Source organism: Puntigrus tetrazona, unplaced genomic scaffold (genome assembly GCF_018831695.1).
Source record: "Puntigrus tetrazona isolate hp1 unplaced genomic scaffold, ASM1883169v1 S000000746, whole genome shotgun sequence".
Lineage (NCBI taxonomy): Eukaryota > Metazoa > Chordata > Actinopteri > Cypriniformes > Cyprinidae > Puntigrus > Puntigrus tetrazona.
This window is the reverse complement of record NW_025048355.1, coordinates 554,948-566,232: the sequence shown is the minus strand read 5'-3', so window position 1 is coordinate 566,232 and position 11,285 is coordinate 554,948. Positions and strand designations below refer to the sequence as shown.

The 11,285-nt window shown below is 37.6% G+C and overlaps 1 long non-coding RNA gene across 1 annotated transcript; it reads left to right on the top strand.

Annotated features, from left to right (window-relative positions):
- Positions 1 to 2,765: 2,765 nt before the first annotated feature.
- Positions 2,766 to 7,363, top strand: LOC122335302. Its single transcript, XR_006248951.1, has 3 exons — positions 2,766 to 2,874; positions 3,328 to 3,441; positions 6,458 to 7,363. It is a non-coding gene; the product is annotated as an uncharacterized LOC122335302 (long non-coding RNA).
- Positions 7,364 to 11,285: the final 3,922 nt, after the last annotated feature.

The following is an 11,285-nucleotide window of genomic DNA, read 5'->3' as shown; positions in this document are numbered from 1 at the left end:
CATGAGACACTGAAGACTGGAGTAATGATGCAGAAAATTCAGCTTTGATCACAGAAATAAATTCCATTTCAAAGTATAATAAAATAGAAAATGGTTATTTTAACTTATATAATATTCTACTATTTATATATTTACTTGTACTTCTTATATATTTATAATAATAATAAATGCAACTCAGTATATATATATATATATATATATATATTTTTTTTTTTTTTTTTTTATTTATATATCGAATCAATTCGTCATGGATAAAATCAACTGTCTGGTTTTAAAAAAATGCTATGGTTAAAAAATACAGCCATCTTTCTTGTTGCCTGTCTGATATAATCAATATCAATACCAGTATCTTCAATTAAAAGTGTTAAAACTTATTTTTACTGATAAAATGACTAATTATAGTCAATTAACATTATATTTGAAAGCCAGCACAGTAATTCTTTAGATTTGAAGATTATAATAAGCATTACTTTTCATTCTAAATTACTTTATATAACTTTATATATTACTTTATATACTTTATATAACACTGAATATAACTGTAAAATCAGTAACTGGCATCGAAACAAGCAATAGTTCGCATCAATCTCTTCCGTGGCAGACGTATAGTAGCTTGCGAACATTTTGGTGTTGACTTTAAAGCGGCGGCAGTGCATAAATACATTTGTAAAGAACACAAGAGGTTGCTCCAGATGATTAGGTCAAAGCTGTTGACCTCTAGCATGACATGACATCATGTGACCTTTGTGGTCCAATCAGAGTGAAGTGTTTGGTGCTCAATCAGGGCTCCTGATAATTTTCTTCATTTCCATTCGGGCTGAATGCTGCATTATTAGCCGATACTAGAGTCTCTACTGGACATGAACAAAGTCCGCTGATTAAAAGCGTGAACAGAAAGGTGTCCTCAGGAACATGTTTTTCACCTGGAGCCATTTAGCGCCTCCTGCGTCTTGACAGTGTCAAGAGGTGTGACCTCTGTTCTAAATATATCACTAATAAGTGCGTAAGACGCCACTTTGAATGTGAACTGTGATGTGTAAACTTGCGCACTGGCCTTAGGGTTTGAACTCTATTTGCCTTTCATCTGCTTCTGTGTGGAGAAACTGTATAGAAACAATAAGGGTTGCCAGATCTCATGCATTTGGCCTTACGCAACCGTTTTAAATCTCACGGCAAATAACAAGACAATGCAAAATATGCAATGGAGTTATGCTTTTTTAGTACATAACTGATGTTTTACAGTATGAATTAAAAGTCATACATATATTTCTATTTTACAGTACAACTAGGTGGAGTGTGAATAAATATATTTTTATCATTTATATTTTTAAAACCAGATCAGATTGTGATTTTTTTTTTTTTTTAATTATGTTATGCTTGTTTGTTTTTTATCGTGTTAGTTAGCTATATTATTTTAGTTTATTTTACGTAATCAAAGTTGAGATTAATTGGAATGCACAATGAAATTTTTTTGTTGTTTTTAGTTTTTTTTAAGTATGTTTTATAGTATCAGTAACTGTAATGGGATCTTAAGTCCTTCATATTTACAGGAAAAATACATGATTATAACATGGTGTTCCTCTGCAACATCAACCTCTGACCTGTTAACCCTCTAAAAAAAAAAAAAAAAAAAAATATATATATATATATATATATATATATATATATATATATATATATATATATATAACATGCAGAAATTATACGCATTTTGGATTTTTTTTTGTTTTGCTTTTTTTGTTTTATACATTTTTAGTTTTTTATTGTATCAGATTTCTATGACTTGCAGTTTATATTTTTATTAGTTAGATTTCTATCAATTTGCAGTTACCCCTCGAGTAATATTGGGTAGTAAACAACATGCGATTGCATAAAAAGCTGTATGCAGTTTAAATTCTACGTATTAACTTTTTAATACATAGATTTTTTTTTAATTTATAAGTTAATTTTGCAAAAGAATTATTGTAATTATTGTAGAATTATTATATGTCACGAATACATAATTATTTAACTGGAATTATTATTCTTTTTATTTTATTTTGTGTTGGTTGACCCGTTGGTACCCCTGAAACGATTAGGAAGTAAACAGCATGCGATTAAGAAGTTCCTTATACGTTTGTTTGGTTGTTACTGTATCCTAACAACCCCAAATAGGTGCGTGTAATTTGATTCTGCTTTAAATCTCATCAAGACTTCACAGATGACCACAGCATGCACTCTAGTAATATCTGCTGTTAGTTGATGTGTTTGTACAGCACATCAATGCATGCGCGCCAAATATTAATGAACAGCAAAATTAAATTCCGTAGTCATAGCCAGACTCCAGGCTTATGTTAACGCGCTTCATTATGCTGAGTGATGGTGGTAATACTAGTGGCGGTGAGTGCTTTCAGAGGTTGCGACAGGTTCGGTGGCGTGTGTGTGTGTGTGTGTGTGTGTGATGGGCTCCTCTGGGTGTGATGCTGTGTGAGCTTCTAATCTTCAGCACTGCTAACATGGGCAGAAACTGTGGTGAGCTCAGCCGTCCTGCTCGCTCACGGCCGCTCCGCGCCTCTGGGACGTGCGAAAATATATCTCCAGCGCTGTCCCACCGCCGCCAATTTGCTGAAGCTATGCAACAGAGCTTATTGAACTTTGCATGCAATATATGATAACCAGCTCGCTGTGGGATTCGGAATTGGCTTCATTTCTTTGGTGCTTTTTTTTCTGCTGATGACACTGGCTCGTTTCGGGGATTGTTTGTTTGAAATGTGTCCTTTTCCTCCAGGGGCTGGAAAGTGCTGATGAACGCTCTCGTCCGGAGAGGTGCTGGCCTGACGGGACCATAGGAATAAAGCGAGAGATCTCTTCAGATCTCAGCACAAAGGCAGTATGGTAATTAACGTGGACACGTGCTTTGACTCATTAGGCTCCTCACATTCACTCTATGTAAATGATGTTTTGATATCTGTTGATTTCTGTGCAGTGCACCTGACTATGATGACACTCACTGCATACATATGTTTATTGTTTATTATTAATAATAGATATTTTTGATGAAATCGGAGAGGTATCTGACCCTCCATAGACAGCAATGCAACTGAAATGTTCCCTGATTCAGTAACGTAGTAACTGCTGTCTATGGAGGGTCAGATCGCTCTCGATTTCATTAAAAATACCTTAACTTGTGTTCTGAAGATGAATTAGGCTTGAAATGACGTGAGGGTTACTCATTAATAACTCATTAATGACATATTTTTTATTTTGGAGTGAACTTTAAGTAAATGTTTGCGATTTGACGCGATTTGACTAATCAATGATTTTAATGAAGGTGTTTGTTTTTCCCAGGAATCAAACCTTGACTAAATTACAGGCCGGGGATATTGGACCCCTAAAACCTGGTCTTAACCTCGTCTTGCAGTCTGTTCAGTGGCCGCATGATGCATATTGCACACACAACTGGTAAGCATTTTTTCATCCAGTGCCTGCTTCATTATTTAAGGTTTACACAAATAGCATTAAAAAAATCCAGTCAGATAAACTGCAAATCGGACCAGGCTTTATACCGACCGTCCAAACCCCAGCTCTGAGAGACTAGTTAAGACATTGCCTTTCGCTGGTCAATAGCACAGCCATCGCTTTCCACAGTTAATGACCTTTCCTTAGGCAACACCTTCACTGACCTCTGCTCATGTCCCCCGAGGTCAGCGACGGACCGGTCACCTCTCAAAGTCAAAGGTCTCGGCCAATTGCAATCGACGTCCAAACAGATGGAAAACAGCGATGGACTGCAGATAAACTTGCTGTCCAGCTCATTATGTCCTGCTTTGCCATATATGCCACTTCCACGCAGTAATACCAGTAAATTGTTGTGAAATTACCGAAACGACTTTAAATGAGTAAATTAGTGCTGTCAAACAACGATAGTGCTGTCAAATTGACATTTATCTACCATGGCATAAACATACCTGGGTGCACTTTAACGAGACACAAAATGTACATATCACTGCAGTTTCTAAAACAATGAAACACTAGAGGCAGCAAAACTCTGACACTTTTATTCCTTTTCACACAATTTTACAGATTTTCGATTAATTAAAGCATCATTTTCGCACAATTACTTGAAGAATATCATGTTTTTGTTCGCAATATTAATATGCTGGGAGATTTAAAACTAATGCTTTTGGCCGTTAGCATCACACATATCCAGCTTCATCTCTACGGGTTTTCATTGACGGCAGGTTTGCTCGGTAGCTCACGGAGTATAGAGGTGTACTTGAAAGGGGAGAAGCTACGGTTCAATCCTGTTTAACTACACTTCGACAAATCTGTGTTAAAGTAAGCTGAAATTACACGGTTATATTACAAATGCATTTTTTATATCAGTTTTGCACATGGTAACACTATCAGGTACGTTGAGGGTTAGAACTGGTTTAGAGTATATTTCCAACATGAGAAACATTAACGTTTAGCAACAGTCCACTGATATTTCCATTCGGAACCACTGCAATACATACGTAATAAAAATGTGCCAGGGTTCATGTATTGAACCTGTGTTTTAGCACCACTCTGTGTTATATATATATATATATATATATATATATATATATATATATATATATATATATATATATATATATATATATATATATATATATATATATATATATATATATATATATACACATTTAATATCTAAAAGAAAAATTTGTTTATTGTAACTAATTGCCATTAATAGTTTGACAGCAGTACGGTGAATACATATATACTAATCACACAGGGAATGATGTTCTGTCTGAAGTGCTATTCAAATATTTAAATTCTGTGACATCCTTAACCAGAAATGACCTCTAAACAGCTCCTCCTCCATGGAGGGGTACACGCGATCAGTGTTTTCAGTTTTGTGTCAAACATATACATTAACATTCGCATACTAGACGACTTCAAAATGAAATACACAGCATGGTGTAAAAGCATCATCTGCAACAGAATGTTATGATAAGCCTACAATCATTGCACTAATTTACCTCTTTGTTTGATAAGGTCCTATTCACGCATGACTTCATAAATGGTAATTTGCCAGTATGTTTCTCACAAACATGAGCAACAGCATCACGATTTCTGTGAATAATCTGTGAGCGTGCGTGTTTGCTCGTGTTTGCATTGGGTTTGTGCTTGCGTCTGTGTGTCTCCACGTGTGCGAGAGGAAGGTGGAGGTGAAAAGCAGGATTAGAGGAGGCCGAAGCGTTTGGAAGATGGACTGCGAGGCTGAGCGATTCACCAGCCGACAATCTCAGCTTCACACGTCGGTTGACTGGAGCTCAACGGCGGCTTAAGAGGACATCTTCGCTCGGCTGCACAGACGTTGACTCTTAAAAGGTTATGAGAAGAGAGCAGACCGGCTAGAAATAATGGTCACTTTGAGAGGAAAACAGCCAATTGTCTCCCTTGTGTTTGACTGAAGGCGTCTAGCTGCGCTTTATGCTGCTGTTGGGTTGTTGTACTGTAACAGATCTTTAACTTGTCTCTGTGTTTTAAAAGCGTTTGGAGTTATGCTTTTTAGCAGTGCAACAAACCCGTGATTCGTGTCTACCGTGAGGTCACGCAGGCCTGAAATGAAGAAAAGCTGGAAATTAACCTAACAAATCATCACCATAGACATGAACGGAGTTAGGAGTAGGGCTTAAATGTTGTCGTAATGCTAGGGTGTTGCTAAGGAGTTTAAAGTGGTTGTTAGGGAGTTGTTAAAAGGTCATTTGGGTGATTTGTAAGGCGGTAACCTATTGCAAGGGGTTTACTAGGGAGATCTGGCGGTTGCTAGGGAGTTAAGGTGGTTGTTGGGGTGTTGCTTGGTGATTGCTAAAGAGATTAAGGTTGTAGGTAGGGAGTTTTTAAGGTGTTGTAGGTGGCTGTTAGGAAGTTTTTAAAGTTGTTGCTGGGGTGTTGCTATGCTAAGGATTTTAAAGTGGTTGGTAGGGGGCTGTTAAGTTGGTCTGGGTTGTTCGAAAAATATTGGTAGGTGTTGTTCTGTGGGTTGTAAGGTATTGCTAGGTGGTTGCTTGGGAGTTTAAGGTGGCTGCTATTGTGTTGCCAAGGAGTTTTGCGGTGGTCGCTAGGGAATGTTCAGAGATGCTCTGGGTGGTTTGTAAGACATTTTTAGTTGGTTGCTAGGGAGTTACTATGGTGATTTTGTTGGTTTGTGGTGGATTTAATTATGAAAAGAGCAACCTCAAATCTTTCTGATATTTTAGTCTTTAGATATGCCAGCATGCTCCTTTTTTCATCTATTTATTTCTTCCAACAGGTGAAAGTGTGATCACTTAATGAAGTAATCAAGGACTCATTTACACACATTGTTTTGTAGAGGAATTGTCTGCTAAATATTTCTGAAACATCTAGCACTCACAGGTGAATGCTTTATAACTGATCGGTCGCACTTGAAGAATTGTTTCTCACAACGTGTTTCTCTTTCCTGCAGCTTTACCGTGAATGTTTGAACATAGCCTGGACAATGAAGACGCCTCGTTCCCCGCGAAGACAAAAGGTCACACGCACACTTTCCCCAGCGTGCGTATGGAGAAAAAAATCTGTGACACAGATGGTGATGCCAAATCCATCGCAGGTGCCCTGCGCGCCGAGGCCGAACAAAGACATTCCCTGCTCTGGGAATACGGCTTTGTGTTGTGTTGTGCTGAAATGTCTGCGTCAAGCCAACACAATCAATACGGCAGAACAATGTCACGCATTAACCCTGACAATTTACCTCCTTAAGACCTCGACGCCGCTCACCTGCGTGACAATTAAACCCTTAACAAACGCTCCGCCATTCTTTTCGGCTGTGAAAAAATCCTGATTGTGGCACCTTTAAGTCCTTTTCACAGCCGAGGGGGAAGCGTCTCGAGCGACATGAATGCCCTTTTAACGATTTCCTGCTTCATTCAGGCCCTATTCAGCAGCACAAGTGTATGTGGAGTTCATTTCCCTGCTGTTTCAGCCGTACGTGCGCTCGAGAGCTCTCCAGCCTAAATGACCCTGAAGTAGTCATTCATCGTCTCAATAGCCTGGCCGCGGCACCTCGAGAAACTCACCGCGCGCTTAAGCGACAATAAAACCCGCTGCTTTTTTCCCCCCCTCTCTTTTCGTCCTTGAAAGGGAAGAGCGCTATCTTCGATCAACAATTGGGCAATTAATCACAGCGGCTCGGGATACGGACTTCTCTGGCACAAGGAAAAGGCCAAACGTGAATTAAAAGCCTGACTGTTTATGAGGGCGAAGTCCAGCGGCTACGATAATGCGTTTTCTTTTAACAGGGAAGGATTTATTATTCCCAAAATCTCGAAAAAGCGGCGGGAGGGTCGGAGCGGGTGCAGGGCTTCAGGCGGAAGCTATTCTCATCATTTGGAGAAAGGGTTTCTCTCTGTCTCTCTGTGTTTTTTTTTTTTTTTTTGGAATCTAGATTTAATTTAGTTGCCGATGTCGCTATCAGTGGCGAACAAGCTGGCAGCGCCAGCGGTCTGACGGTCCCTGATAAGCGCAGTGCTCCCAGCTAAGCCTGATTAGTGTTGGCCCCTAAAAGGCTTTGTTATGAGAGGCAAATAGACTGTGGAACAGCAGCCTGGGACCTCACTGATATCAACAATCACAGAGCGAACCCTAACCCCCACCCCTCTGGCTTTCCAGAGCACTAGTCTGAGGAATACCATCTGTGCGTGAGAGACGGAAGAAAGAACCAGAGATTTTTGTCTTCTGTATCACGGGCTCTCGAGCGGTTTGGCTTCAGGACAGGAGGTTTTTTTTGTTGGACATCAAGTGGCAGCCCAAGATTATTATTGGCTGTGTTAGTTGTGTACTGTTGTAGGTTTGTGCATAGCTTTTGAGAAACAAACATGCATGCAACCTGTGCATGTTGGATGGAAGATTAAATCGCACCAAAACGTATTTATTTCTTCCAGAATCTAAACATAAAATATTCTCTCATCTACATATATAATTCTTTAGAACAGTAGTAGTAGTACCAATCTAGGGTTATTGTTAAGTTTTGAGAATTAATCATGCATGCAACCTGTGCATGTAAAGATGCTCCAAAATACAGTTTGTATTTTCTTCTGTAATCCTCATATAATAGATTTGTCTTTTATATCAGACATCGAGTTGTGACCCGAGACAGAATTGCTTATCGTTCTAAACTAAAAAGTCTTATCGAAAGTCTTATAAAAGTCTTTACAACTATTTTTATTATTGGCTTCTAAATGTCTTTGTTGTGTACCTTTAAAGGTTTTCTTCAAAGCCTATGAGAATGAGGCTTGAATGTGAACTTGCACCAAATATAAAGTTTCTATTCTATATCCTCCTTATAAACTGGTTGTCAACTGGTTTAGCTTCAGGACTGATAAATGAAGACAAAAGTCTTCTATAAGTAGATTATGCACAAAAAAAACTAAATTATTGACCATGTCAATGTGCACAAGTCTTTTTTAAAAGCTATAAACAACTATATGTAAAATCTATGCAGTCGTTAATTGCTTTTGAGAATGATGCACGCATGCAACCTGTGCAACCGAAATGCGGCTCCCTTTCTAAACGTTATATTAATTTTACTATTCTAACGATGATTGAGCATATGGTTAATTGCCTGTTGTTTGCATTTAGCCTCTAGTTGAATGAACCTGCAGCCTGCTAGTAAATGACCACAGTTTGACATGAATGCAAAAAGCATGCATTTGTCAAGTGCAGTGATTTTTATTTTTTTGCCATTATTAGCTTCCATGCAAGAGCAAGCTGAACAAAAGATAGAAACTGAGGAAAAGCTTCCGTCGGTCGCTAGTAAAGGGTCTGCAGACGGGAGCGGTGCGAATGACTGTGGGCTGTAATGTATTCCTGCACGCTGGCAGCAGAGAGCCTCTTTACACACTCTACAGGTTTTCTTTGTTCCCGCAGACAGAGATGAATCCCTCCCTCTCCCGGACCCTGGCCCCCCCGAACTCCAGGCCCGCTGCTGGGGACGCCTTTGTTCACTTCCCTCCATTATGTGAGCCATTACCACGCCGCTCCGTATTTAAATGCGCATATTGATGACCCTAAATAAAGAAAATATTAATGAAAGTATAACAAAGACAGAGTGAAAGAAGTTGTGAATTTTTTTTTTTTTTTTTTTTGAGGGGAGAGAGGTGAAAAAGTTCTTGTGGATATTCTTCAGAGCCGCTCACAAAGGAGAAATGGGAAAATGAGCTGTTTGGAATATTTTAAACTTAATAAGGCCATGAGGTTTTACAGGGGAAATGTGCATTACTGAATCTACATAAACAAATATGAATGGAGAAGCTGAGGATGGAAACTTCTCTTTGAAAAATGGTCAATTTTGTCTGTGTTTTATTTTCATTTTCAGGTCTTGGAGTTATTGTTGTTGTTTTTCCCTCTTAGGAATCTTCCAGATACTGTTTGTGTACACAGTTAATCATTTTGATCGTCTACAGGCATACACTCACAGTGGACGTCTATGGGGCGAGATGGTAGGCCGTGTTTAAAAGAAGTGTCTTATATGGAGTTATTACTTGAGTGTTTGACTTTTATTATAAGTTCATCACGGTAGACACGGCTTTTGTGTGCTGATAAGCTAAGTAACTGTAACTTTCCTTTAATTGTAACCCTGCGCAAATGTGATTGTTATTATTCTGTTTATGGCCCGTTCCTGTTGCTGTCTGACTGTCTCTTATCTTTCTCTCTGTTGATGTTTTTAGGAGAAAAAATAGTGATGCACAGTAAAACCAAAGCCGTGATTCCCTCTAGACTTTCTGCTCATGGTGTCCCAGGTGAGAATGACACACAAACACACACAATTCTGACATGTTTTCTATCATTTTATCCTTTTAATTGCACACTGTGCAGTATATTCAGCATTCCAGTATTTTTTTTTTTTATATATATATCATTTTTTTTTTTATTTTATAAATTATTTTTATAACTGTGTTTTATATACAATACTCTCAACATTTGAAAGCCTGAACAAATAATTAGAAAGAAATGTAAAATTTTGATTTGATTTATAAAAATTGTGTTTTGTCTCCAGAAATAAAAAGTCAGGTGCAGCACGCTGCATTGAACATGTGTCATCATAATCATTTTTATTAATTAAAATCTAGCTAAAATAAATAGTAAATGTTAGATGAAAGCTTACAAACCATAAATGAAAATTGTAAACTATATAAAATTAAGTGAAAGTACTGAACTAAGTAAAAGTAAATTATTTAATTAAAAGGTAAATAAAATTGAAGCACAATCGAAATATTAAAACCATTAAAGTTAATCGCATATAAAAAAATGTATGGTTAATATGTGTTCTGTGTATATTTATCATTTATATATCAATATCATTTATATATATATATATATATATATATATATATATATATATATATATATATATATATATATATACAACTCCATGTCTATGTTTATATTCATATAATTTATATTATAAATGAATATATTTAATATGTATTAATATTTTATAATAATATATTAATATTTAATGCAGTTAATCATGATTAATAGTTTGCAAGCACTACTAAATTGCTAAAACTTAAAAAATATATCTAAAAATAAAAGCTACTTAAATAAGAAGAAACGGCATATAAATAATACTAAAATAAACTTTGCAGGATTTTTTTTTTCACAATGTAATTAAGAATATTAGAGTATGTTTTACAAGAAAATGCTACTACGAAATTTCACGTTTAATTCATTGTATTTACTGGCATTTCTTTGAAAACATTTCACTCATAAATAGCTAGCAAATTTTACAACTATTTTTGGTTCATTGCATGAATTGGATTAACCCTGTCCTGACCTCTTCAATCCCACATTGATGCATTTGACAGATTTTTAAAAAGCCGATTTTTATTGCATTCGAGTGTTTTATCCGTACATGCATCCTCTGGGGAACGAGCCCATGATCTTGGGTTTGCTCTCGGCGTGCTCTACAAGTTGAGCAACAGAACCACGTGTTACACGAACCCCACGGTTTGATTTGATAGGCTCACAGGCCTCGACAGCAATGAGTGTTTTCGTGGTGAGGGCCAATTAGGAAAGCGGTACACTACTGAAGAGTCGCACTTTTTGGAAGCGTCTCCAGTGTGTTTACAGTCTGCTTCTGACACACATTGATTCCCAAGCGAGGATGTGCCCCCCTCCGCTCGTGCACGTCTAACCCAAAACCCAGACCTCCACAGGGGCCTTGGGATCCGGGCTCCCGGTGGGATGCGAACACAGATGCCAGCAGTGGTTTATTCCCAAGTAAGACTCACCGC